The following is a 27,313-nucleotide window of genomic DNA, read 5'->3' on the forward strand; positions in this document are numbered from 1 at the left end:
ATTCATAGATACAAAACATCCCAATATATGAAGTACTGGGGGAAGGGAACCCTGACTGAATATCAGATGACTGGTACTAACTAGATTTAGAATGAGAATGATCTGAGTTCAAAATATGCCTCAGATATCTACTAGCTATGTTAGCTTTCCCATGCCTCAGTTTCTTCATCTGTCAAAATAAGGGGATTAGACTCAAGAGCCTCCAAGATCTCTTTCAGTTTAAATCTATGATACTCTGATCCTATGAATCAATACAATGTGCCTACATAATGTTTTCAAATATGTTTTCTCTAGTCTAGAGACAGTATTAAATCAAAAACTTAGTCCTTGGCCAAACTTGATGGCCATCTCCATTCTTTCTTTTGTCATAAAGCTTGTTATGAACTAATGAATACTTAATGCAGAAGAAGGGAACCCTGAACTCTCAATAAGTTTCTTGGAGCATTTGTAAGGTATTTTGAGGGCAAACTCACTTCAAAATCAGGCATACAGTAAGACTCTCTCCCTATTTCCTTTCCTCCCTAAATCTCCTCCTTAACCAATTACATTGCTCAGAGATTCCAAGAAGATAACTATGGGCAGAGGTTACAGGTAACATCTTGCTTCCACACTAATTACTGCCCTGGTTAATAGGAGGCAAAGGAAATTAACACACATTAGAGACAAAATCTTTTTTGTAATCAAGGCAAGAGTGTGAGGCCTCTTTACTGCTCCTTTCTTCCCAAGATTGCATGACATCCAAAGTCACTCAGTGAACTAACAGAAGTTTGTCTCTAACCCCCAGAAATTTTTGCCTTCTTTCCTGTTCTCCTAAAGATTCAGCCAGTTGTTAAGAATATCTTTCAAAAAAATCTAATTTAGCTATGTTAAATTTGTGCATACAGATTTTCTGCCAAATAACTAATCTACAGAAACATTAGCCATCAAATATAATCATCACACTGACTTCTCCTTCTTTTAAATTTTAGAAAAAGAACACTTCTATACTTTCACAAAATTAAATTATCATTGAGGAAAGGGCTTCTCAGCCCTAAGGAAAAAGCTGTAGCAAATTCTGGGCAGTTCAAAATTGCCCCACTGGCCTTTTTACATAATATAATCAAAACAACTTTGTAATGTTTCTCTAATTCCTTATTAAATTCTTCACTCAGTACAGCTAATCTGCAGCGTAATAAAAATAGCATAACTAACATGGTTGTGTAAAATTAATATGGTAGTTGATAGTTTACCTTTGTTCTTTTTAAAACTGTATGCTCTTGTCACTTTATCTTGTTCCTTTATCACTTTTGATGAAAACTTACCTAGTTTTGTATCATTTTCCTATATATTTCAATGTCAGATTTCTTTCAGAGATACTTAATACAAAGATTTTTTTTCCCCCAATCAATATCTTCTCTTCCTCTTCTGGCTACATTAATTCTGTTTAGGCATTTAACAGAGCATCTTGATCGACTATTAGTGAAAAACTTATTATAATAAAAATGTGACTTTTTCATTTTGTAATCATTTCTACCCCTTGTCTTTTTATGACAACATTATCCCTTACCATGGTGAAGAAATGCATTTCCTCACATTTTAATCTAATGTTTTTTCTGAAAGAATATTCAATTAATATTGATATAATATGCATCTGTTAAGGAATTTCTGAAAGGAAGGCAATGTGCTAAACTGTCAAGATATAAAAGTGAAAACACTGCTCTCAAAATGGTTCAACATTAGGAAAAGAAATAACATATCTAAATTACTAAAAACTAAACACACAATATCACATAAATTTATAAATAGATGCAAAAAAGCTTTTATCAAAATACAACATTCGTTTCTTTTCCCTCCTCCTCCCCCAAAAATGATAAAGGCAGAAAGAAAATTTATTTAAATAAATGCAAAAATCATATGCAATGAGAATACACTAGAAGCTTTCCTAATAACTTCATGATTAAAACAAGGGTCTTCATCCTCTCCTCTAGTATTTTATTTGGTTCCAAAAATGTGAGCAATAGAAAGGCATTAAGATGCCTTATATATGCCTTAAATAGTACTTATATTTGTTGATAATCTGGTGGTTTTTATTTAGAAAATCCAGGATATTCTGCAAGTTACTGAGATAATTAATAGCTTCAGCAAAATTATTGGTTATAAAATAAACCCACAAAAGTCAGCAGCATTTCACTTTGAAAAAAAAATTGAAATACAAGAGACAATGATTAAAAAAAAAGAGATCCCATTCTAAACAAGTATAAAATGCATGAAACATTTGCTTGTGTGCTATTGAAAAATATAAAATACTATCTAGATTCAGTGACTTTAAGAACTTTTAAAGAAATGAAGAGCTTAAATTGCTGTGGGAATATTCAATACTTAATAAATTGGTGCTGTTAATACCATAAAAATTACAAGGCTACCAATATTAGTTAGCCTCAGTTAAATATCAGTTTTAAACCTACACAAATCAAGCTATTAAAAGAATATGTTATAGAATACAAAAGCTAAATCATTCGGAGAAATGAAATATCTAGGATAATGGGGAAAATGTGAGAATAAAAAGGAAATGACTTTACTAGAACTGAATAGTGAAACTTAGACAGCAAGAGGCTCCAAAACTATTTGATATTGATAAAAATTGAACATACTAACAAAGAAGGATCAAAATCAATGGACCTCAATAACCCAGTATTTTATAAACTAGGAAACAAATTATTTAAGAAAGACTTCCCCCTTTGATAAAAATGGCTAGAAAACTGGGAAGCAGTCTGACAGACATGAACTGGGTTTAGTCCTATTCCTTACAGCAAATTACATAATAAACTCTAATAGAAGTGACCTTAATATTAAATATAAAATAAACAATTAGAAGAAAAGCAAACCATATAGATTTCATAGGTGTGAAATGGTCTTAATAAAATAAAAGGCAATTCCAAAGATAAAATGCATAACTGTTTTATATGAAACCGAAAAGGTAGAAAGGGATGGGATACTGGGAGAAATTGTGGTAATACACAAAAGCAAAAAGTATCAATAAAAATTTTTTTTCAAATCAAAAATCAGTTCTTAATTTCAAAGAACTTACTTTCTTTGGAATTTCCTTTCTATTTAAATTACTTATCCTTTTGGAGTTTATTGTTTTGTTTGGTGTAAAATAAGCTATGATCTTTCATACTTCTTTCCAATTTTCCCAGATTTTTTTTTTCAAATAGTCATTCTGCCTAGACATTTATATTATTGGGTTTATTCAACACTGCCAAAATATTTCTTTGTTTTACTTCCCTAGCTTCTTATGCTGTTATTTTTTTAAACCAATAACAAAAAAAATTAAGTTTAAATTTTAAAAATTAATGAATATTGTTTTATAATATGATTTAAGATATTATAATGCTAGAACTCCTTTGTTCATATTTTTTCATTATTTGCCATGACTTTTTGTTCTTCCAAATTAATTTTATTTAATTTATCTAGTTTAGGTCACTATGTAATTTCACTGGCATAGTACCAAATCCAAGTAGCATCTTCAATTTTATTATACTGATTGGTATGACCCAATTAAGACGATAAGTGAATCTCTTTCCAATTATTTCAATATTATTTTTATTATAAAGACTATTTTGCAGTAGTACTTATATAATTTCAAATAGTGTAATAGATAATCACATTTATGCAGTTTGTAGTTCTTTTAGAGATATGTTTCTTTCATTTCCCCCAGTACCATATAGTACCAAATATCATACAGTTGTTTTAAGATTTTTGTGGAAGTGGATTGCGGGAAGATGGCAAAGGGTGTCAGAAATTTCCCCCACAAACAAAACAAAATTGTGCCTCAGGGCTTAGAGATTAAAAAATAAAGCAGACTTGAGGAAGAACACAGTTTCTTCCAGAACAACTAAAGAAGCTCAGAAGAAAGACCCCAGGATGGAGGATTAACCACTGTGAAATATAAATGCCTCCAGGCTAACTCAGGTGAACCAGCAAGCCAGGAATCCTGGAACTAGCTGGGTTTTGGGGTAATCTCAGCCTAAATCACAGGAATTCTTTAGCTCCCAGAGAGCATGGTGAATCTGGAGTCAGAGACCAAGAAGATAGAGACTTAAAGGAGCATTATGCACAACTATGCTGCTGAGACACAGCCCTGAATAAGACTGAACCAGAACAGCCTGCTAAGTAGGGCACCCTAAGCAGTGGGGCAGGGTAGCTACTAGCTGCAGGCACTTACAGGAGGATGGAGTTCTTGGCTTTGGGTTCCAAGTTAGAGGGAAAAGCTGAAAGAAAACTTAAAGCCAGAGGTACTATCTCCCCTCAATCTAGAACTGAAGTGATTACACTATTAAGTTCTTATCATTTAAAAAGAAAGAGAGAGAGCAAAGAAAGAACCCCACTCTAGAAAGTTATTGTGGGAATAGGGAAGAGTGAATTCATCTACAAAGGAGGCTTCTGAAGTAAAAACAAGCCTCCCCTATCCCAAAACCAGATATCCCTATCTGGTTAAATGGCTACCTAACCATAAAGAATTTATAGAAGAGCTCAAAAAAGACTAAAAATCAAATGAGAGAGATTAAAGAAAAAAAAATTTTTTTTAATTATGAAAAGGAAGTCAACCAACGAGGAAAAGGAAATCCTGAGTCTTAAAGAAGAAAATGATTCTTTGAAAGAGGAAGACAATGAGAGACCAAGAAATGACAAAACAAAATATAAAGAATGAAAAAATGGAAGAGAATAAGAAACATCTTGTAAGGAAAACAACAGATCAAGAAGAGTAAACATAAGTTTACCTGAAGACTATGACCAAAAAAAAATAATAACATTTAACACAATAATACATGAATTAAAGAAAATTTTCCTGAAATGGAAGAACAAAAGGGGAAAATAGAAACAGAGGAGAAAAATCACTCCAATCACCACTTAAAAGAGAGGCTATAAGAAAAACAAAAAAATATCATTGCTAAATTTCAAAACTTCCTGATCAAAGAGAAAAATTTAGAAGCAACAACAACAACAAAAAATATGCTGGAGCTACAATAAGAATTACAAAGGATTTATCAGCAGCTACAATAAAAGACTACAAAGTCTATGAATACTATAAATAATCAATCAAAAGAATTAAGGTTGTAGCCAAAATATTATATTCAGCAAAATTAAGTATAATAATACTGAATGAAAAAAATGGACTAATTAAACAAACTGTCAGATTTTCAGGATTTTATTGCAAACAAACCTCAACTCAATAGAAAAGAGCCAATATCAAAGACTAATTTCAACATATCCTTATTTATAAGGACAAAGTGTTTATTTTACACATGGAAAAGAAAGATTAGAGTAGAGCTGACTCAAAAAAGCAAAACTTTCAAGTTAAAAAGTAAAAAATGGTAATTATGCTGTAAGAATGAGGTGCAGAGGAAAGCTGACACAGAGGCATTAGGTGGGTGAGAGAAAGGCTAGTAGCTCTGAAAACCTACTCACAGTGGGAATGGGTTAAACAGGGAATAATATATACATGTAAATGGTCAGAAGAAATACAAGGACATCTCTCAGTGTCTCTTGGAAGAACTCTAGATGTGACTATATGACATTGGGAGATATTAACACAAAATTACCCAATTTGGCATGCCTTTATCAAGGAAGAGGATATTCTAAATGAGCAAAGCAGAATTGAAATAGCTCAAAAGAAATGTGTGTACGTAGAGAATCTAGATATTTACATGGACTATTTGTGCCTGACTTTTGATAAAGCATTGCAAATGCATTGTGGTCTGATTGTTGTAATTTGACTCTAACATATGAATTTATTTTTGATCCTCTTTAAGAACAAAGAATAAAAACAACCATGTATGTGCTTTGTTGAAGTAATTAATCATCACAATTATTTTCAAACTAAGAAACCCATATCATCTACAAATAGGATAATTTTGCTTAATTATTGTCAATATTCCTTTGATTAATTAGATTTCTTGCCAAAGCAAAAATTTCTATCAAATTTCTGTCAAACATAACAATGGAAAAGGAACATATCTTTCATCCCAGAATTAACTCTAATGCGAAAGTATAGAGTTTCATCAATGAAAAAAATGTTAACTCTTAGTTTTGGATAGTTTTTTGTCATATTAAGAAGGTCCCTTTCACAGTTAGACATTTTTTTGTATTTTTAGTGTAATGGAGAATTCCCTGATCAAAATGTAGTTTTCCTAAATAACCTGACAGTAGTTGAGAATCAAACTGAAAAAGTACCTCAACCAAAAATTCCTGATAGAATTTCAGGTCATTAGCCTTTAGATAGCTAATTTGATGGTTAGGCAATAAATAGAACACCAGGCCTGGAGTCAGGAAGATAATTGAGTTCAAATACTGCCTCAGATACCTATTAGCTGTGTGACCCTGAGTAAGTTACTTGCCTCTGTTTGCCTCAGTTTCCTTATCTGGAAAATTAGCTGGAGAAAGAAATAGCCAACCACTCCAAGAAAATCCCAAATGGGGTCATGAAGAGTCAGACACAACTGAAACAGAAACTGAACAATAACAACAAGCTATTAAACGAAGGCAAATGAAGAGCCACATGGCATTTCAAAAGTGATTGGCTGAGCATCGTCAATGGAATTGGTAACTTTTAAAAAGTGGTTTTATGCATCAGAAGATACTAAGGCTAGATCTTAAAGAGAAGAACTCTATAAAGATGAGATAAAGAGGGAACAGATTTTAAGAATGAGTGACTACTAGTCCAAAGGGAAAAAAAAATAAAATATGGAGTGCTATTCAGTGTTTCATTGAAGCTCAATTTGTACAGAACAGAATGCTAAAAGAGGTATATTACCCAATGATACCAGGAACATAGGTTGCAACCAAGATTGTGGGGTTTATATATTATCCTAAAGTCCAAGAATTTGTATCTTACTTAGTTATGCATAATCAAAACAAGGGTATAGTTTTACTTTTCTTCTTTCAGGGGTCCAGGAATGGGGATTAAGTGGGAGACGAATAGGAAAACATAAAATCAAAGTTACATATTTCCTAGCAACAACAGGAAGCCACCTGAGTAGAATGAAGTAGGGAGTCACATGATCAAGGATGTCGTTAAAAAAAAAAAAAGTTCTATGATAGCAGTGTGGAAGATGAGCTGGAACAGAAAATTACTTGAGGCAGGAAGACCAATGGGAGACTGCTGAAATAATCTAAGTAATCAGTGATAAAGGTTGGAACTAAAGTAGGACTGGATAAGAGAGATGATATGAGTTTGAAATAGAAAATTTATCAAATGCCAGTAAAGAGACAAAGCTGAAACTGAATGATTGGTGCTGCCTTCAATAAAAAGGTTTAGAAGAGCAAAAGGTTTAAAAGGGAAAATAAAGAGCTAACTTTGGACATGTTGAATGTAAATTCCTAAGATCTCTGTGAGAGGACACTAAAATCCTGGTAGTCTGCTTTTCTGAATTTCAAATCTAACATTCTCTTTTAGAAAAACCCACTATTCTGGACAGAGTTTCTCCTAAAACATTTTCATTATTTTTTCAGGAAGTTCTACTTTCCTCATAGTCTTTAACTTTTTTTAATTTTTTACAATTATTTTACTGTTCTTCTGACCTATTCTAGAATTTCTAACAGTTCAGTTATCATTGCATTGGATTTCATATTAATTTATCTCAGTGTTTAAGATGTTATTGCAGATTTGCAAGCTGATTTACTCTGGAACAATTTTTCATTATATTTGATTGTTTACTTAATTTTCTTTGTTTATAACTCTATTGGTTTTTCTGTGCCATGCCTATAGCAAAGAACATTTCAAATACTTCTCTGTCTTTCAACCATATACCCCATTACCTTTCAGTTTCTATATTTCCAAGATGCCAATCATCATAAAAAAACAAAATTGGGACAATTAGTGCCACTATAATTTCATGCTACAAAACCTCAAAAGGCTCAGAGGCTAGATTATTATTTTATCAACTGTAATATTTATCAACTCTCGATTGCATTTGGCAAAATAGTTGTTTCAAATCTTTTCAAATAATCTCAAAAATGAAATCTTACTCCATCTCCCTCACTTGGCAGACAAAGGTGAAATCGATTAATTCTCCTTTATGTCTACAAATCCTTATAATTAATCTCTCTCCTTTCTTCTAGGCTCAGGTAGTTCTTTGCAAAAATATTTTTTCCAGGTATTCCTTTCCAAGAATAATTATTTACAAGTGTCCTATACCATTCTCCCTCAGTCCTGTACCTGTCTTTCCATCAAATTCCAGCTTGCCATTGATTCCTTCACTTTATCTTACTTTACTTTTATTTTTTTAAAAAAGATATTCCCCTTGACCCTGCCATCCCTTCAAGCACAAAGCTAATACTCTTATTCACTGTCATAGTTCCTCTTATTCCTTCTCTGTCCATATCATTGTCCATTCTCTTATTTACACTTACTAATTAATGGCTATAGCTTTTCAATGTTCAAGTGTCCTCTGCACTGCTGGGATGCTATAATAGCCAGCCCTGAACAACTAATATTGCTTACATATTTTCTAGCCCATAGCAATAACTTCAATCAAATACCACTGTCCCCATACAAAGAAGCACCTCATTCTAAATCTTTATTTAGAATTTAGAATCTTTATTTAATTACCAGACCAATCTTCCAAATGCACAGATCTAAATACATCATTTCATTCCTTAAAAAAAAAAAAAAAAAAAAAAAAAAAAACTTCATTAATGGCATACTACAACTTTCTGTAGAATAAAGTACAAACTGCTTCTGTTTTGGGTTGGGTCTGAATCAAGTCAAGTCTCAAGTACTGATACTTTGTAATCAATATTACAAATAAATGAAAGGAAGAACCAAGATGGCAGAAGCAAGGAAGCACTAAGCCTAAGGTCTTCTGATATTGCTCTCCAAATGATTTTTTTTTAATTGCTCATATAAAATTCTGGAGCAGGAAAGCCAATGAAAGATCAGGGTGAGACATATTTCCAGCTAAGACAACTTTGAAGGTTGGAAAAAAGAAGCCTAGTACAATGAGGTAGTAGTCATCTCAGAGTCAATGCAACAGCAAGACTAACTGTGAGTCTTGGTGATGGCAATAGCAAGGAGCAGGGAGTTTGAGAAGATCTCACACTAGACACAGTAAGAGGAGCAGAAAACCTGTCAGAAAAAAACTACAGAGGATGCCTGTGCTAACATAGGACACAGGAAATAAATCCATTAGGCAGCTCTATTGTCTATACCCTTTTCTCAGATACAGTTCCAGTGCAGGGGTAAGTCTGCAATCATTAGGGAACCAAGAATAGCAGCATCACTGGAAATAGAAGAGAATAGATGTCCTGTTACAGTCCTAAGGAAGCAGGTGCCTGAAGGCCCTTAATACCAAGGAACATTAGTAAGAAGCTGGTGCCCTGTAAAGTAGTATCAACTATGTTCCCAAAGGGGTCCTCAGAGGGGCAGTATAGGGTGCAGAGGACCAAAGAAGCAGTAGAAAGGAAGCAGAAGCTCTGAGGAGGAGTACTGATTATAGTTATCAAGTGAGCAGAGCCCCCACAGAGGACCAGTATTACTAGAAGTTGTAAGGGAGCAACAACCACACCTCTCCCTGGATCACCTTGAAAGCACAGAATACTAACAAACCCCCAGAACTGCCTCTGAAAACAGGAGTGTGAAAAACCCTGAAGCTCTGGACACTCCACTCCCACCCCAAAAACAAAGACAAACTTTGACATAAAGTTCAAATTTAAGAAATAGGCTAGGGAAAAGAGCAAAAAAAACAACAATTACAAAAACTCCTACACCGACAAGGAAGTTTAAGACACAAACAAAACAACTATAAGCAAAACTCCAAAGGAAAAAAATGTATACTTGACACAAACCCAAAAAAGAATTCCTTTTTATTGTTCTTCACTTCTATCAAATTTGACTCTTATAACTCAATCTGGGATTTATTGATAAAGCTACTAGAATAGTATGCCACATCCTTTTCAGCTCATTTTACAGGTGAGAAAACTGAGGCAAGGAGGATTATATGACTTACCCAGTATTAAATAGGCACATTTGAACTCAGGTCTTCTTGACTCCAGTCATTTAAAAAAAAAAAAGAAAGAAAGAAAAAGAAAAGAAAAGAAAAAAGCTGCTATTAAAAAAATTTGTTTTAGAGGCAGCTAGGTGGCACAGTAGATACAGCACCAGCCCTGAAGTCAGGAGAACTTTAGTTCAAATGTGGCCTCAGACACTTAACACTTCCCAGATGTATGACCCTGAGCAAGTCACTTAATCCCAATTGCCTCAGCAAAATATATACATATACATATATATATGTATATATATATATTATATATATTTAAAGCAAGAGTGTTAGAGGAAAAATTGGAAAAGAAATGAAAGTAATATTAGAAAATTATATAAAGACAATAAACCAAGGGGAAGCCAAGATGGTAGAGAGAAGCCAGAAAGTTGCCTGAGCTCTCCCAAGTTTTTCTCAAAAATAAAGCAAAAGCAAGCCTCTAAACAGATTCTAGAGTAAAAGAACCCACAAAAAACATGGATTAAAACAATTTTCCAGTTCAAGGTAACTTAAAGGGACTTCAGGAAATGTCTCTTACTTGGTTAAAAAGGGAACACAGACCAGCTTAGGTGTGTGTGAGCAATCCAGCAAGAGACTCTTTCTTAGTCACAATGTGTGAACAGCAGAGGCCCTGCCTTAGCCAGCCTGTGGCTCAGCAGGCCATGTATGAGGCCTTAATCCACAGTGCAGAAGGCAAATTACAAGCTTTTGAACCTCCACATAGCATACCAGGCAAACTTAAAGCACAGTGGGAAAAGCTGTCCATTCTACCCGAGTGTGTAAAGCCAGTGACAAGGTCCCTGTACCCCTATAAAAGCAGCTAGGGGACAGTATCTCTTGTGTTTTAGGGGCAAAGCTCAGATTTTTTAAAATGAGCAAAAAGAGCCCTGACTGCAGAAAACTGCTATGGTGAAAGGAGAGACCAGAATATAAATACAGAATACCAAAATACCTACATGTAAAACTTCAAAGGGAGGACATGAAATTTTGTCAAGCTCAAAAGATCTTCTTGGAAGAACTCAAAAAAGATGTTAAAAATCAAGAAGGAGAGACAGAAGAAAATTGGAGAAAGAAATAAAAGCTATGCAGAAGAATTATGAAAAAATGTCAACAGCTTGGAAGCACAAAAATGAATGAAGAAAACAACTCAAAAAATATACTTAGCATGTATGGAGGAGGGAGGGGAATCCTCTGAAGAAAACAAAACTTAAAAAAACAGATCTGACAAAATTGGAAAAAAAATACACTGATGAAAACAACTTCTTTACACTGATGAAAACAACTCCTTTAAAAGCAGAATTGGCCAAATGGAAAAGGAGGTTAAAAAAAAAAAAAAAGCTAATAATTCATGAAAGAATAATTCATTAAAAATTAGAACTCAATAAATGGAAGGAAATGACTCAGTAAGACATCAAGAATCAGTCAAATAAATGTTTTTTTTTTTTTTTAAAACAGAAGAAAATGCAAAATACCTCTTTGAAAAAACTACTGACTGGAAAATAAATACAGACGAGATAATGTAAAAATTATTGAACTATTTGAAAGCCATAATAAAAAGGGATGGAGGTGAACCTGGACAACATCTTTCAAGAATTCATTAAGGAAATAGAAGAAAATGGCAAACACCTTCATTGGAAAAACAATCGACTTAGAAAAGAGATGCAGGAGAGATTATCTAAAGAATTATTAGACTACTAGACAGTCATGATCAAAAAAAGAGCCTGGACATTGTTCAAAAAATCATACAGGAAAACCACCCTGAACCAGAGGATTAACATCGTAATTGAAAAAATCTACCAGTCATCTCCTGAGACCCCAAAATGAAAATTTCAGAAAATTATAACTAAATTCCAGAATTATAAGGTCAAGATGAAAAGTAGCAAGAAATAAATTCAAAATTAAGGAACCATAGCCATGATTATACAGTATTTAGCAGTTTATATATTAAAGGATCAGAAGGCCTAAAATATGATCAGAACACAAAACAACCAAGAATCAACTACCCAGCAAAATTGAGCATAATCTTTCAGGGAAAAAGGCGGATGTTCAGTGAAATAGGGGGCTTTTCAATTATTTCTGATAAAAATACCAGAGCTGAACAGAAAATTCAATCTTCAAATACGAGACTCAAGAGAAGGTTTACAAAGATAAACAGGAATGGAAAAAAATGTTATTTAAAGGGTAAAAATTGTTTAAATCTATAATGGGAAGATGAAAACTTGTAACTCTTGAGAACAGTACCTTTATTAGAGCAGTTAGAAGGAGTATATATGTATATATAAGGAGTGGATATAAGTTGACTTTGATCTGATGATAGAAAAAAAGAAACTAAGGAGTGGGAAAAGGATTATACTGGGAGAAAAGAGAAAAATAAAATGGAATAAATTATATCACATGAAAAAGAACAAAAAACATTAAAGTAAAAAGGAAAAAGGGAAGGGCATAAACATTGTTTTAACCTAATCTCATCAGTTTGGGCTCAAAGAGGAAATAACATACACATTTAGTTGGATAAAGAAATTTATCTTACCCTATAGGAAAATAGGAGGGGAAATTGGGGGGGGGGGGGGAAGAAAGGGAGTGGATAAAAGGGAAGGCAAAAGTAGTAGGAGAAAGGGGAGGGGAGGGGCTGATAGAAGGGAAGAGTGAGGAAGATGGAGGTCAGAAGCAAAAGATTGGAGAGGAAGGAAAGGGTAAAAGTTAAGAAAAAAGTATAAATGGGGAAAAATACGATGGAAGAAAACACACAGCTAGTAATCATAACTGTGATATGAATGTGATAAACTCTAATAAACTTGAAGTGAATAGCAGAGAGGATAAAAACCAAAAGCCTACAATCTATCGTTTGCAAGAAACACACACATCTGAATCAGAAATATATGGAGAAGGAAAGGTAAAAGGCTAGAGCAGAATGTATTATGCTTCAGCTGAAATAAAAAATAAAAATAAAAAAGCAGGGGTAGCGATTCTGAGATCAGACTAAGCAAAAGAAAAAAAAATATTTCTAATTAAAAGAGATAAGAAGGGAAACTATATCTTGCTAAAGGATACTATAGATAGTGAAGTAATATCAATACTAACCAACTATCTATATATATATGTGTAATTTTGTGTGTGTGTGTATAAACCCCTCTCTCAGAACTAGATAAATCTAACCACAAAATAAACAAGAAGTTAAGGAGGTGAAAACAATTTTAGAAAAGTTAGATATGACTGGAAAAAAAATGAATAGGGATAATAAGAAATATACCTTTTTTCTCAGCAGTACATGGCACCTACACAAAAATTAGCCATTCGTTAGGGCATAAAAACCTCACAGTTAGATGTAGAAAAGTAGAAACACTAAATGCACCCCTTTCAGATCATGAGGCAATTAAAATTACATGTAATATGGGGCCATGGAAAAATAGAGCAAAAATTAATTGGAAACTAAATAACATAATACTAAAGAGTTAATGGGTCAAACATCAAATCACAGAAAAATAATTTCATCCAAGAGAATTACAATGAGGCAACATATATATATATATATATATGTACACACATACACACACACACACACACACACACAAATATGTATACATGTACTTATATACATCCACAGAATTTTGTGGAGGAAAAAGATAAAAAGAGAGAAGAGAATAAAGAAAACAAGATGAAAAGAAATGCAATTATTAATCATAATTATGCATGTGAATGGGATGAACTCACCTATAAAACAGAAGCCGATGGGAAAATGGATTAGAAACTAGATCTGACAATATGTTGCTTATATTGAAACACACATATGGCCCATATATGGGCCAGAACGCTATATTTGAAACAAGGATTCTTACAAGATCTTGTCAGTGGAACTGATAAGACAATGGTTATTTATTTTAGCATGGTGATTAATAGTTCTCTAGTTCAATACATGTACTTTGTATTTAATATAGTTCTACAAAACTGACATCTATTCAAGAAGATTCACAGTTATAATAATGTAATTACTAAATAGAATATATAAACTGGGACAAACTCAGCCAGACAGATTCATTCCATCTCATACCACCATGGTGGCTGGCCTCTCTTCCTGCATTTCCTCCACTGAGACCAAGCTAGCTCAGACTCCAGGCAAGGAGATAATAAAGAATTTGGACTTACAGGTATACTTATTGTGTATCTAATTTATATTTTAATATATTTAACATCTACTGGTCATCCTGCCATCTAGGGGAGGGATTGGGGGGGGAGTAAGAGGTGAAAAATTGGAACAAGAGGTTTGGCAATTGTTAACGCTGTAAAGTTACCCATGTATATATCCTGTAAATAAAAGGCTATTAAATAAAAAAATAAAAAAAAATAAAAAAAAAAGGAATTTGGACTTAATACCTGGATATTCTTGTGGTAATTACTGAAACAAAGGGTGCTCCAAGACCTCCTGAAAACCAAACAGAATACTACATATATACACATAGTTAAAATAAGGGGAGGAGCAGAAATCTATTATATTTCACCTGAAATTTTTAAAAAAGCAGATAGCAATCATGTTCTCATATAAAGCAAAGACAAAAACAGACCAAAACTATATTAGTAGGAGATCACAACTTTCCCCTCTCAGAGGCACATAAATATAATGATAACATTAAAAAGAAAAATTAAGGGAAAGAGCAGAATTATTAAAAGTCAGCCCCATAAGAAAAAACTCCAGGACCAGATGGATTAATAAGTTAATTCTAACAAATATTTAGGAGTAGTTAACTCTAATACTACATAAAGTATTTGAAAAATTAGATAAAGAGTTAAGTCATATTCTTTTTAATGATACAAAACAGTTTTAGTACCTAAAACAGAAGAATAAAAGCACAGGATTAAAGAAAAAGCCAATTTCCCTAATATTCATTAGGGAAAATTTTTTTCTGAAAAATTTTAAATCAAATACTATCAAGATTATAGCAATATATCACAAAGATCATACATTACAACCAGAATGGATTTATAACAGCAATGCAGCACTAATTCAATATTAGAAATAAGTATAATTGACCACATAAACAATAAAAACAACAAAAATCTTATATCACTAGATGCAGAAATTTTTTTTGACAAAATACAACATCCATTCCCTTAAAAAAAAAAAAACCTACAAAAAATAGGAATAAATGAAGCCTTTCTCAAAATGATAACTTAGTATTTAAAACCAAGAACAAGCATTATCTGCAAAGGTATAAACATGAAGCTTTCCCAGTAAGATAAGGGTAAGCAAAAATATCCATTATCACCACTATTATTCAATATTGTATTCAAAGAAAAGGAAAGTAAATCAATGGAATAAAAATGGGCTATGAGGAACAAAATCTATATATAAATGATATGATGATATATTCAGAAAATTAAAGAGACTCAATTAAAAAACTAGTTGAAATGATTAATGTTTAACAAATTTGAGGAATAAAAAAATAAACCCATATACATCATCCACATTTTTATCAACCATTGCACCATCTAGCTGCCCCAGCTACAGTTATTTTAAGAGGAATTTCCCTTTCTGTCTCTTCCTGTTAGGTTTTGTTGGGAATAGATAAAAATGTGGAAACAGTACCCCTGAAGTTAAGAGGATCTGAGATCAAATATGGCCTTAGACACTTGACACTAACTGTGTGACTGTGGGCAAGTCTTTTTAACCCTCATTGCCTCACAAAAAAATAATAATAATAAATAACTGATGATAATATAAAATATTTGAGAGTCTACCTGGCAAGACAAATCCAGGACTTCTATGAACACAATTATAACAAACTTCACACACAAAATCAGATCAAAATTAGAGAAATACTAATTACTCATGGACAGGTCAAGCCAATATAGTAAAAATGACAATTCTAACTAAATTAATTTGCTAATTCAGTGTCATATATATCAAACTACCAAAGAATTATTTGGCTAGAAAAAAAAAATCAATGACCCCAAAAAAAAATTAAATTGAAGGATGGTAGCCCAGCTGTTCCAGATTTCAAACTAAACTGCAAAGTGATAATCATCAAAACAATTTAGTACTAGCTAAGAAATAGAACAGTGAATTAATGGAATATATTTATACAAAACAGAGTTGTAAATGGCTCTTGTCTAGGGGTCAAGAACTTACTACTGACAAAAATTGCTGTGAAAGCCATAAAGCAGTTTGACAGAAACTAGACAATGGACCAACAACTCACACCATATCAAAATGAGGTCAAAATTGATAAATGATTTAAACATAAAATAAATTAGGTTAGTATAGGAAAATGTGCCTGTCAGATCTATGGATAAGGGAAGAGTTTACAACCAAGTTAAAAATAGTTCATAAGAAGTAAAATGGATAATTCTGATTACATGAAATTAAAAATGTTTTACACAAACAATACCAATTCAGTCAAAATTAAAACTAAAGTAAAAATATTATAGCAAATTTTCTGATAAAAACCTCATTTGTCAAGTAAAGAACTTGGACAAATTTATAAAAATAAGAGATATTCTCTAATTGATAGTCAAAGGATATTAATAGGCTATTTCAGAAAATGAAATTAAAGTTTTTAATACTCACCTTTTAAAAATGTTCTAAATCACTATTGATTAGAGAAATGAAATGTATAACAACTCTTGAGTTACTATCTCACACCTATCAGATTGGCTAACACAAGAGAAAAAGGAAATGATAAAGGCTGAAGTGGATGTAGAAAAACATGTACACTGATGCACTTTTTGAGGGAGTTCTTCAGTCATTCTAGAGGACAACATGGAAATATGCCCAAAGGGTAATAAAATTATGGATACCCTTTGGCCCAGTAACAACACTATTAAGTCTGCATGCCAGAGATTTCAAAGGAAAAGGAAAAGGAGCTATTTGTACAATACTTATAGCAACTCTTTTTGTGATGAAAAAGAACTAACAATTGAGGGGATGAGCAAAATCCTCTGCCCCGAATTATACTTTCTAGTTCATAAATCAAGTCTCTCTTAACTCCTGGAAATCCTCATAGTGATTTTATTACATCTAAGTGACCAAGAAGTGATGCAAAAAATCTGATTCTCTAGTCCCTTGAAGGGACCAGAATCAAGTCTCAAGAATAATTTCATTATCTTGCTTAGGAGGAAAATTAATGATAATTCAAGATCTTTCTTCTTGGGGATCTTTCATTCTCCACAGTGGTCAGCTGTGACCCCCAACTCCCCAGCAACCATGTTGAAGGGACCCACAGTTGGCATTGCTCTTGACACTATTTATTCCGTTTGGGAGTTGTCCAACATGGAAAAGTGGAGATCATTGCTAAGTACCAAAGAAACAAGACCACCCTCAGCTATGTTACTTTCAGACATGGAATTTTTAATTGGTGATCCTGCAAAAAATCAAATTGCAATGAACCCCATCAACAGACTTTGGGATGCCAAATGTCTGATTAGGTGGGGATCTGATGATGCAATTGTACAGTCAGACATGAAACATTGGCCTTTTATGGTGTTAAATGGTGCAGGTAGGCCCAAGGTCCCAGTGGAGTATAAAGGAGAGACCAAAGGTTTCTGTCCAGGAGTATCTTCTATGATCTTGACCAAGATAAAAGAAATTGCTGAAGCTTAACTTGGGAAGCCTGTCATAAATGCTGTGGTCAAAGTACCGGCCTACTTCAACAATTCCCAATGTTAGGCCACCCAAGATGCTGGAACCATCATTGGTCTCAATGTGTTCCAAACCATCACTAAGCCAGAGGCTGCTACTGTTGCTTATGGCTTGGACAAAAAGGTGTTGCCAAGAGAAATGTGTTGATCTTTGACCTTGGAGGTGCACTTTGGGTGTTTCCATCTTACCACTGAAGATGGCATTTTTGAAGTCAAGTCCATAGCTGGGGACACCCAGTTAGATGGAGAGGACTTTGTCATCACATGGTCAACCATTTTATTGCCAAGTCTGAGCTAATGCACAAGAAGGACTTCAGTGAGAACAAGAGGGCTGTTTACTGCACACCATCTCTCTTCTAGTACTAAGGCCAGGCCTGAAACTGACTCCCTTGCTGAAGGGATCTCTTCTATACATCAATCTCCCAAAGTTCAAAGAGCTGAATGCTGATCTCTTCCAGGGCACACACTGGACCCTGTGGAAAAAGCCTTAAAAGATTCTAGGCTAGAGAAATCACAGATTCATGACATTGTCCTGGTGCACGGTTCCACTCACATGCCCCAAATCCAGAAGCTTCTTCAAGACTTCTTCAATGGCAAGGGGTTCAAGAAGAGCATCATGGTGAGGCTGTTGCTTATGGTGCAACTGTCCAGGCTTCTATTTGTCTGGAGATATATCTGAAAATGTGCAGGACTTGCTCCTGTTGGATGTCACTCACTCCTTTCTCCTTGGAATTGAAAAGGCTGGAAGAGTTATAACAGTTATGACCAAACCAGCATTCCTACCAATCAGACTCAAATCTTTACCACTTATTCTGATGTGCTTATTCAGGTTTAGGAAGGTGAGAGAGCAATGACAAAGGATCACAACTTGCTTGGGAAGTCTGAGCTCACAGGAATCCCCCCAACTTCCAGAGGTGTTCCTCAGATTGAAGTAACATTTACCTCCTCAACTTTTCTACTGTAGACAATAGTACAGGCAAAGAAAAAAAGAACACCATCACCAAGGACAAAGGTCATCTGAGGAGGCTGAGAAATATAAGGCTGAAGATGGGAATCAGAGACCAAGATGTTTTCCAAGAATTCTCTTAAATCTTAACTTTCAACATGAAAGCTACTGTGAAAGATGAAAAATTTCAGGGCAAAACTGATGATGAAGGCAAACAGAAGATCCTTGACAAATGTAATGAAATAATCAGCTGGCTGGATAAGAACCAGACTGCTGAGAAGAATTTGAGCATCAGCAGAAAGAATTGGAGGTCTTCAACCCCATCATTACTAAACTGTACCAAAGTACAGGGGCCATGCCAGGAGGCATGCCTGGTGGGTTCCCAGAGGGTGGAGCAACCCAATCTGGAGGTGCTTCTTCTGGACCCACCACTGAAGAGGTTGACTAAATATACCAGAAGAAAGTGCATTCCATACTTTCCAAAAACTGAAGGATTCAAATTTGTAGTCAAGGAGATAGCAGTTGAAAAGTTACATTTAAGCTACTGTATAAATCTGGGCATTCTCAATGCTTGAATGTGTGCAAAGGGAAAGAAATTAATCAGTATAATGTAATAAATAAGTGGAAATGGGGGGGAAAAAAGTTTCTACAAGCTAGTCCCAATCAACCTTTTACATTATTCCTCTAAACTTAAACATGCCTGCCATTTAAAAATGTCAACCTATTGTTTCTGTCACATGATTTAAATCCACAGATAACCAATCTTTTCATCATCCAAATAAATTATGTAACTCTTTGCTAATATGATTAAATTTAGGTAGGCTTGCCATCTTTACAATATTGGAATGGTCCAACCATGTCTAGTTAAGATTTAGGTTTCTCTTTGCTTCTGTAAAAAAAAAAAAAAAAAAAAAAAAAAAAAAAAAAAAAGTTTTATACTTGTATTCACATAATTCCTGTGTCTTTGTAGGTGGACCCCAAGTATGAACTACATTTTACAGTTATTTTGAATAGAATGTCTCTTAATTTATCCTACTGAATATCAACAATATATAAAAGAAAGATAATTTATTTGGGTTTTATTATATATATTACTACCAAGCAAAGATATTCCAATTGTACTTTAAAATAAAATCTCAGGGTTCTCTAAGTAGATCATCATCCACCATACACAATAATTTTGTTTCCTTTTTTGCCTATATATATTCTCTTAATTTCATTTTCTTTGATTAGTGGTATAGATAGCATTTTTAGTATTTTAGAATTATATCAATTAAATAAGAGTGATGCTGGTGAATAGAACCTTGTGCCAAGATGGTCCTTCAATAAGAGGTAAGTAACCCAGCTCTCATATACTTACTCCAACAAAAACTTACAATACATACCAAGACAAATAATGATCAATAAACTGGATAAGAAAATACAAAAATTGAAATCTTTGAGCGCATATCTGCACATAATTAATCTACAGTGTATAAGCAAGAAAAAGGGACAATATCCAAAAAAAATGCTGTCAGCACTTCAGTGGAACTAGAGACTGAACACAGTAGCCCATAAGCTCTGTGTCTAGAAATATTAACAGCGGAGTACAAAAAACATTTTTTTTTTCAAATTCTTTTTCAGATAATTAGCAATGACTCTAGGTAAGTCATTTTTTATCTCATAGTCAGTTTCACCTATAAGATTAGCTCACAGATTTATTATCTGAATCCACTTTTCAAACCTTAAAGCACTATATAAAATGCTATTTGTTGTTGTAATTGCTACTATTATTTTTTTCAAACAATCAGATTAACTTTTCCTTTAAGTTATTAAATGTCATATTATTTGGTGTATATAAAAATAAGGACAAATATTATTTCATTATCTATGGTGCCTTTAAGCAAAGTGTAGTTCCTCTGATTATCTTTTTTAACTATTTCTATTTTTACTGTCGTTTTGTCTGAGAACAACTCCTACCTTTGCTTTTTTAGAGTTCATCTGAAGCACAATAGATTAGTTCCAGCATTTCAATGTTATGTAAATGCATGTAGAGTATGTTTCTTATATATGACATATTGTTCATGTTTTCTTGTCCTTTTTGTTAATTTCTTCATTTCATAGATGATTTTATCTCATTCATGTTCCTATGGGATAGTTAACTATATGACATCATCTTTTTTTTTTCATTTCTGCCACCCACTCTTTTATATGAAAAGTGTTCAAATGGAATGTGATAAAAACTAAGTATCTGTTATTGAAGGAATCTAATTTCTACTAGCCTATGCTTATTTTCTCATCTTGAATCTGGGTTTTTATACTTCTTTGCTTTCCTTTTAATATCAACCTCCAAAGTTAGTTTGTCTTATCTTTGTTTATTCTCACCCCCATTCTATCCTCATTCTTAATTCCCTCTCTTGCTCTTCCCTCTTCTTTCCAGGCTCTCTATTTTGGGGAAAGACTCTCTATGACCACATTTTATTCCCTTCTGGGCCATGTTTTTGACTCTCTGAATCTCAATACCCTAATTCAGTTGAAATCTCACTCTTAAATATCCCTATGCCAGCCTTTTCCTCCCATTTTCTTAGGGATAAGGAAAGATCTCAGTTTCAGATATAAGCTCACACCAACCATGGCTCACTCCCTGGCTGGATGCTATTCCAGCTAACTAGGTTTCAATACCATATACCTCCTCCCAATTTTGCCTACTTTTCTATCATTTTCCATTAGAATGTGCTTTTAATTTATATTTTCATCCTCAGTACTTGACACATGGTAAACACATAATAAATGCTTGCTACTAGCCTGCCTGACTTACAGTTTCTGTTATTTTTTAGTTTGGCATATGACTAAATTATCAATCTGTATATTCATGCATGAGTCTGTTTCCAATCCTACTTTGTCTGGCTCAGATAAGAAAGCTCAATGTAATGACCACACTTCCCAAGCAATTCTTCCATGTTTCTTTACTTTTCCTCTAAAGCACATCAATTATAAAGTATAATAAATTCTACCCTTTTTCCATAATTTATTCCTTTTTATTTTCCTTTCCTTTTCTCTCTTAAAACCACCAATACAAAATAATTCCCTGTCCAAATGTGCTTTATTTAACTTCTTCTGTGACTTTTGAAGATATTTAAGATTCTGAAGTCACTTGTCTCATATGCTCCATTAGAATATATGAATTTCATTCCCCCCCATTCTAATTGTTCAACTGCATTGATGTTTTTATTTTTATTTTGATTCATGTGTATACATTTCAATAGCTAGATGGCACAATAGACAGAGCACTGGCTTGAAATCAAGAAGACTCTGCCTCTTGAGTTCAAATCTGGCCTCAGACACAACTTGTGTGACCCAGGAATCTGTTTGCCTCAATTCCTCATCTATAAAATGAGCTAAGGAAAGAAATAGAAAACCACTACAGTATCTTTACCAAAAAGACCACAAACAGGGTCATAAGAATTGAACACAATTGAAAAGACGCAATAACAAGTAAGTATTTTCAAAGTTTCTACTAAATTCTTATTTTTTCATCAAGAATGTTTTATAATCCTTTAACCCATTAAAAATCCATCTTTCCATCAAGAACTATACTCTTGTCTCACAGATCATTCTTGGTTGCAAGCATGTCTTTTGTTTTCTGGAATACTATATTTCAAGAATTAATTTCTTTTATAGTGTTTAATGCCAAGTATTGTATGATCCTGAGTATGACTCTTTGATATTTGAATTCTTTTTTTCCTAATGAAGTATATTTTATTTTTGATCAAGCAGCTCTGGATTATAGCTGATATTCCTACAAGTTTTCATTTTGTGTTTTCAGCATAAAATAGACTCTTTCAACAATGATACTTTCCTCTAGTTCTAATAACTTCAAGTGTCTCATTTATGATTTCTTGAAATATGGTATCCAAACTTTTTTTTTTAAGGGAATCTGATGATTCTCAAATCATCTTTTTTCAGAACAGTTGGTCTTATAGTACACAATTTATATTTTATACAGATAGTAGACAAAGATTCTTAATGCTGCTGAGACATTAATTTCTGCTTATTCTCTTTTAATTTTAGGAATATACTTTTTTTGGCAAGGTTTCAACTTTCAGTTTAATGTCTCCCAAAGCTCTTTCATACTATTTCATTTGGCAATCACTTCAGCTCTCATGGATTTAAATATCATCTCTATGCCAATGAGGCCCAGATTCACTAATTCAACCCTATCCTCCACACCAACTTCCATTCCTACATCTCCAACTTCCCTTTAGACATTTCAAATTAGAAGTCCTATAAACAAGTTAAATTCAACACATCTGAAATTGAACTTATTAATTTTCTATTTAAGTCCTTCCCTCTTAACTTCCCTATTACTATAAGTTATCCAGGCTTGAAACCCAAGTATCATTTTCAACTTGTCAATTTTTCATCCACCCCACTTTTCTATATCAAAATCCTATAAATTTTGCTTTTACAACATCCCTTACCTATATTCCCTTTTCTCCTTGAGCACTACAACTATGCTGCTACAGTTTCTCATCACTTCACACCTAAATTATGACAGCTAATTATTAGTTGATCTCCCTGCCTCTCAGATTAATCCTACTTCAATCCAATCTCCAGCTTACTATCAGTGTTATAGGTTTTAAGAGCTTTATCATGCCAGATACCTAATCAATCCATTCCAGTGGTTCCCTATTATATCCAGAATCAAATATAAAATCTTCTGATTATGAAAGCTTTTCATAACCTAGCCCTTTTCTACCATTTCAATCTAACACCTTACCCTTCTCCATTTACTCAAAAATTGAAACTAACTTTGTTGCACAAGACATTCATATCTACTCTGTGTACTTTATCTGACAGTCATACCTAGAATGCTTTCCTTCTTCATCCAACTCCTGCTTCCTAAAAGTTCATCGTCTATAGGAACTTACAGGTCTTAGTTCATCTTAATGCAAACAACTTCTTTTTGAGACTCTCCAAACTACTCAGTATATATCTTCTTTTTAAAAAATTGTTTATATGCTTTCTCTACCCTCAGACTAAAGGCTTCTTGAACAGAGAACCTGTTTTCATCTTACTTTATATCCCCAGCTCTTAGCAAAGTAATTGGAATATAATAACCCCCCAATAAAACTTTGCTGACTTCACTTTTTCTTCTAGAGTTGTAATATTTTTTAAATCTCTCATTTCATTTCTTCAACTAGTCATTTTATCCTTTTAGCCAAACTACTTTTCCCAACATTAGGCCTATCTTTGTGGAGTTACTCTCTTCTGAATTTTTTTTTTTTTTTGAAAGTCTCTTAAACCATTTTTTTTCCCATAGAGTTTGATATCTTCTGTTTACTCATTTTTCTAGTCTCAGCTCCTAACTTGTCATTTAGGGCAGGAGGTATTTTCTTCTCTCTTCTTATATCCTTGGACCTCATTTCTCTTGGGTTTCTGCCACTTTCACCTCCCTTTGTATGTCTGGGCTCAAAGAAATGGCAAGTTTCAGCATCCGCAAAGTTCCTTAGATGGCTTACCAATTAGGTCTTTACCACCTTCTCCCCAAATTCCCAACTAGAGTATTTCATTGTTCTTAAATCACTTCTGAGACTTCTCCACTAGGGAAAGTTATAGTCTTTTCCAGATTATTTACACAAAACTCAGTTTTACTTTCCTAGAGGAAACTCTTCCAGAACTATACACTCTGGATTTTTTGTGCAGCCCAAGACTGGATTAAACTAACTAATAAACTCTGTTTTTCTTTTGATAATCTAGTGTCCTTTTTTAAAAAAAGATCACTGTTGAGATACATTCTATACAATGTAACAATATACCCTTTCATGTTGCCATCTAACCAAAACCTCCTCAATTTTTAAATGTTCAATTTGTTTACTAAGAAAAGATTTTTCCAAATTGCCTATTATATATTTATCCCAAAATTGGGCTAGTTAATTCTGCCTTAAAACAACAAAACCACCTACTCCTGCCATTTCTAAAGTTGAAATTAAGTAGGATCCCAATTATTTAGACCTCAGATCTTGAGTTTTCATTTCTATAACATGTATAAAATTTCTCTCAGATGCTCAATCTTTAGTTTTCATTTCTATACCATGTATAAAATTTCTCTCAGATGCTCAATCTTTTTAGCACACTTCATGTGCAGCAAACTACTTCACAATGAATTGGGAAAGAAGGTTGAAAGGAGAATAGTTATCTCAAATACATTGGTTTGATAATATATCAAAACCTTTATCATTTCAGATCAGCTCTGAAGATGTGAAAGGTCAGTTTTATTCTTGGAATGGCCCATCCTTCCAAACTATTCACAGGATAATCAATTTAGAGCAAGAAGAAGATATGAAGATTGTTTCCTCCAACCCATTCATTTTACAAATGAGAAAACTAAGGCCTAAACACTGAAGTAAATCTCACAAGTTCACAAAAATAATAAGCAAAAAAGCCTTAAGTCAGGCATTCAAATCTTTGAATTCAAATAAAGCATTTTTAATGTCCCATTTCAAGCTGATGATTATTACTTGGATAGTAGAGAAGAGAGCAAAAACAACAAAAAAGAAACTCACTTATTTTTAAGTAACTATAAAGTTTTCATTTTTTATTCTATATTCAGCAAACAAAATGGACATTTCCACATACACAGCATAAGAGAAAAAAATATGTTGTACAAGAAATTTCAGGTCTCTATTATGTACAGTTTGCTTTTCTTTGAAATGTATAATAAATCCAATATGCAATTTTCAGAGCTACTTTTGTCTGCGATTCTTTCTGGCCTTTTTTCTGTTTTCTTCTGTACATTTTTTAAAAGATGCTCCAATACCCTTTAGATATATATTTTATCTTTTGCTACTTTATTCTTATCCCCATTTTTCCTCCCACTTATATCTAATGGAAAAAAAGAAAAGGAAAACAAACAGAATTTCATAGTTAAGCAAAATCAACTTCCAAACTGGTCATATTTTTTTAAAAAGTAGGTCTCTACTTCTTGAATCCATCTCTTCATTGGTCCTCTGGAATTGTGATTGGCCATTGCACTGATATTTCATGGTTTTTTCCAATTTATCATTTTTTTTGGTTTTGTTTGACTGATTCTTGCTATCTCAATGAATCATTATTTTCTATTTGTTCAATTCTGATTTTTAATGAATTATTTTCTTCATTAGCTCTTTTTACTTCTTTTTGTATATGTTCAATTGAGTTTTTAAATGAGTTGTTTTGCTCTATGGAATTTTTTCCATTTCACTAATTTTTTTTTTAGTGAATTATTTTCTTTTTCCAATTCACAGTTCTAACTTTCTTGCAAATTCTTTGTCTTTTCCAATTCACAAATCCTACTTTCCTGAGATTTTTTTACTTTTTCCAATTCACAAATTCTGTTTCCCTGCACTTCCTAGGAATTTTTTACCTTTTCCAATTCATATTTCAGGAAGTTGTTGCTCTCTTGCAAAGCTTCTCTTTCCTTTCCCAATTTTTCTTCTAACTCTCTTTTGAGACGCTTAATGGTCTCTTCTAGGAAAGCGTTATATAAAGGGGGGGGGCAGGAAACATTCCCCTTTGGGGTATTATCTGGAGACTGTTTGCTATTAGTCTCCTCAGGTTTGCAAACCTGCTTTTTCTGTATAGAAGCTATTGATCGTCCTTTTCATTTTTTTACTCATTTTTAAAAGCTTTTAGGGTCTGCCTTCAGGGCAAGGGGGTTACCAGCTTCCTCTGCAAAGCAGGGAAAGATGTAAACAGGCTTCAGGCCACTAAGTATGGGAGTGCTCTGGGTAAAAGTTTCCCCTCCCCCAACTGGAAGTGATTCAGCACAGCCCAGCTACTTTAGTGCTCAGTGGAGAACCCACTATGTAGTTTAGAGACTGCCCTAAAGCTGGAGACTATGCAGTGAAAGTATCACTATCCAAGGCCAAAGCCCCTTGTGGGGCTGGGGGTATAGCAGCTGACCAGCAAATAGCCCGGCTCAGACTGGAAGTGTCTCTACCCAGACGCAAATTGCACTGAGCAAATTCTATTGCCCCAGGCTAAGCCCCCTCACTGTGCAGATTAAAGGTTGCCCCGGGCTGTTCCCCGCTGCCATGCAGGTTCGCAACTGCCCCAAAGAAAAGCCCCATACTGCGGCTTGGGACTGCAAGATTGTGCTGAGGTCTGTGCTGTCACTTCCAGTTTTGGGTGTATACACACTACCACCCAGTGGGCACAATATGTTAGCTTGTAGTTCTCTCCCTACTTGAGCTGATCTTCTCCCTGGCCCCTCAGGACAAACCTTTTCTGATGAAATTTCATATTTTCTTTGGCTGGTAAGTTGTTGTACTTCTAGTCTTCGTGGCCACTGGAGCGCTATTTTTGAGGCTGAATTTAATGTTGGTCTTGAGGGTAGGAGAGTTGCTTAGAAAGTCACATGTGCCTTCTCCGTCATCTTGGCTCTGCCCCCTATCAGCCATTGCACTGATAAGAATTACTATTACAGTATAAATTATTCTTTTACTTCTGCTTACGTTAAGAGACTTGCCCAGTTTCATACTGCTAGTAAGTGCTAAAGCATCCAAGGATTTGATTAAACTCAGGTCCTCCTGATTTCAGGGCTAGTGTTTTATTTACTGCACCATCTACCTCTCCTTACTTTTCTGTCTTAAATGTCTATATCTTTAGATCTTTGTTTCTGGTTTACTTAACAATTAAGTTCATAAAACATTCTTGCAAACTGAAGATCACACCTATTTTTAAATGGCTCATAAGTACT

At 33.8% G+C, this 27,313-nt stretch overlaps 1 protein-coding gene and 1 pseudogene across 3 annotated transcripts in view; one reads left to right on the plus strand and one right to left on the minus strand.

Annotated features, from left to right (window-relative positions):
- CNTLN (centlein) overlaps nt 1-27,313 on the minus strand; it is a 429,193-nt gene that overhangs the window by 390,973 nt on the left and 10,907 nt on the right. The gene's annotated exons all lie outside the window — the stretch shown is intronic.
- LOC100914795 lies at nt 17,215-19,042 on the plus strand (annotated as a pseudogene).

Source organism: Sarcophilus harrisii, chromosome 1 (assembly GCF_902635505.1).
Source record: "Sarcophilus harrisii chromosome 1, mSarHar1.11, whole genome shotgun sequence".
Taxonomy (NCBI): domain Eukaryota; kingdom Metazoa; phylum Chordata; class Mammalia; order Dasyuromorphia; family Dasyuridae; genus Sarcophilus; species Sarcophilus harrisii.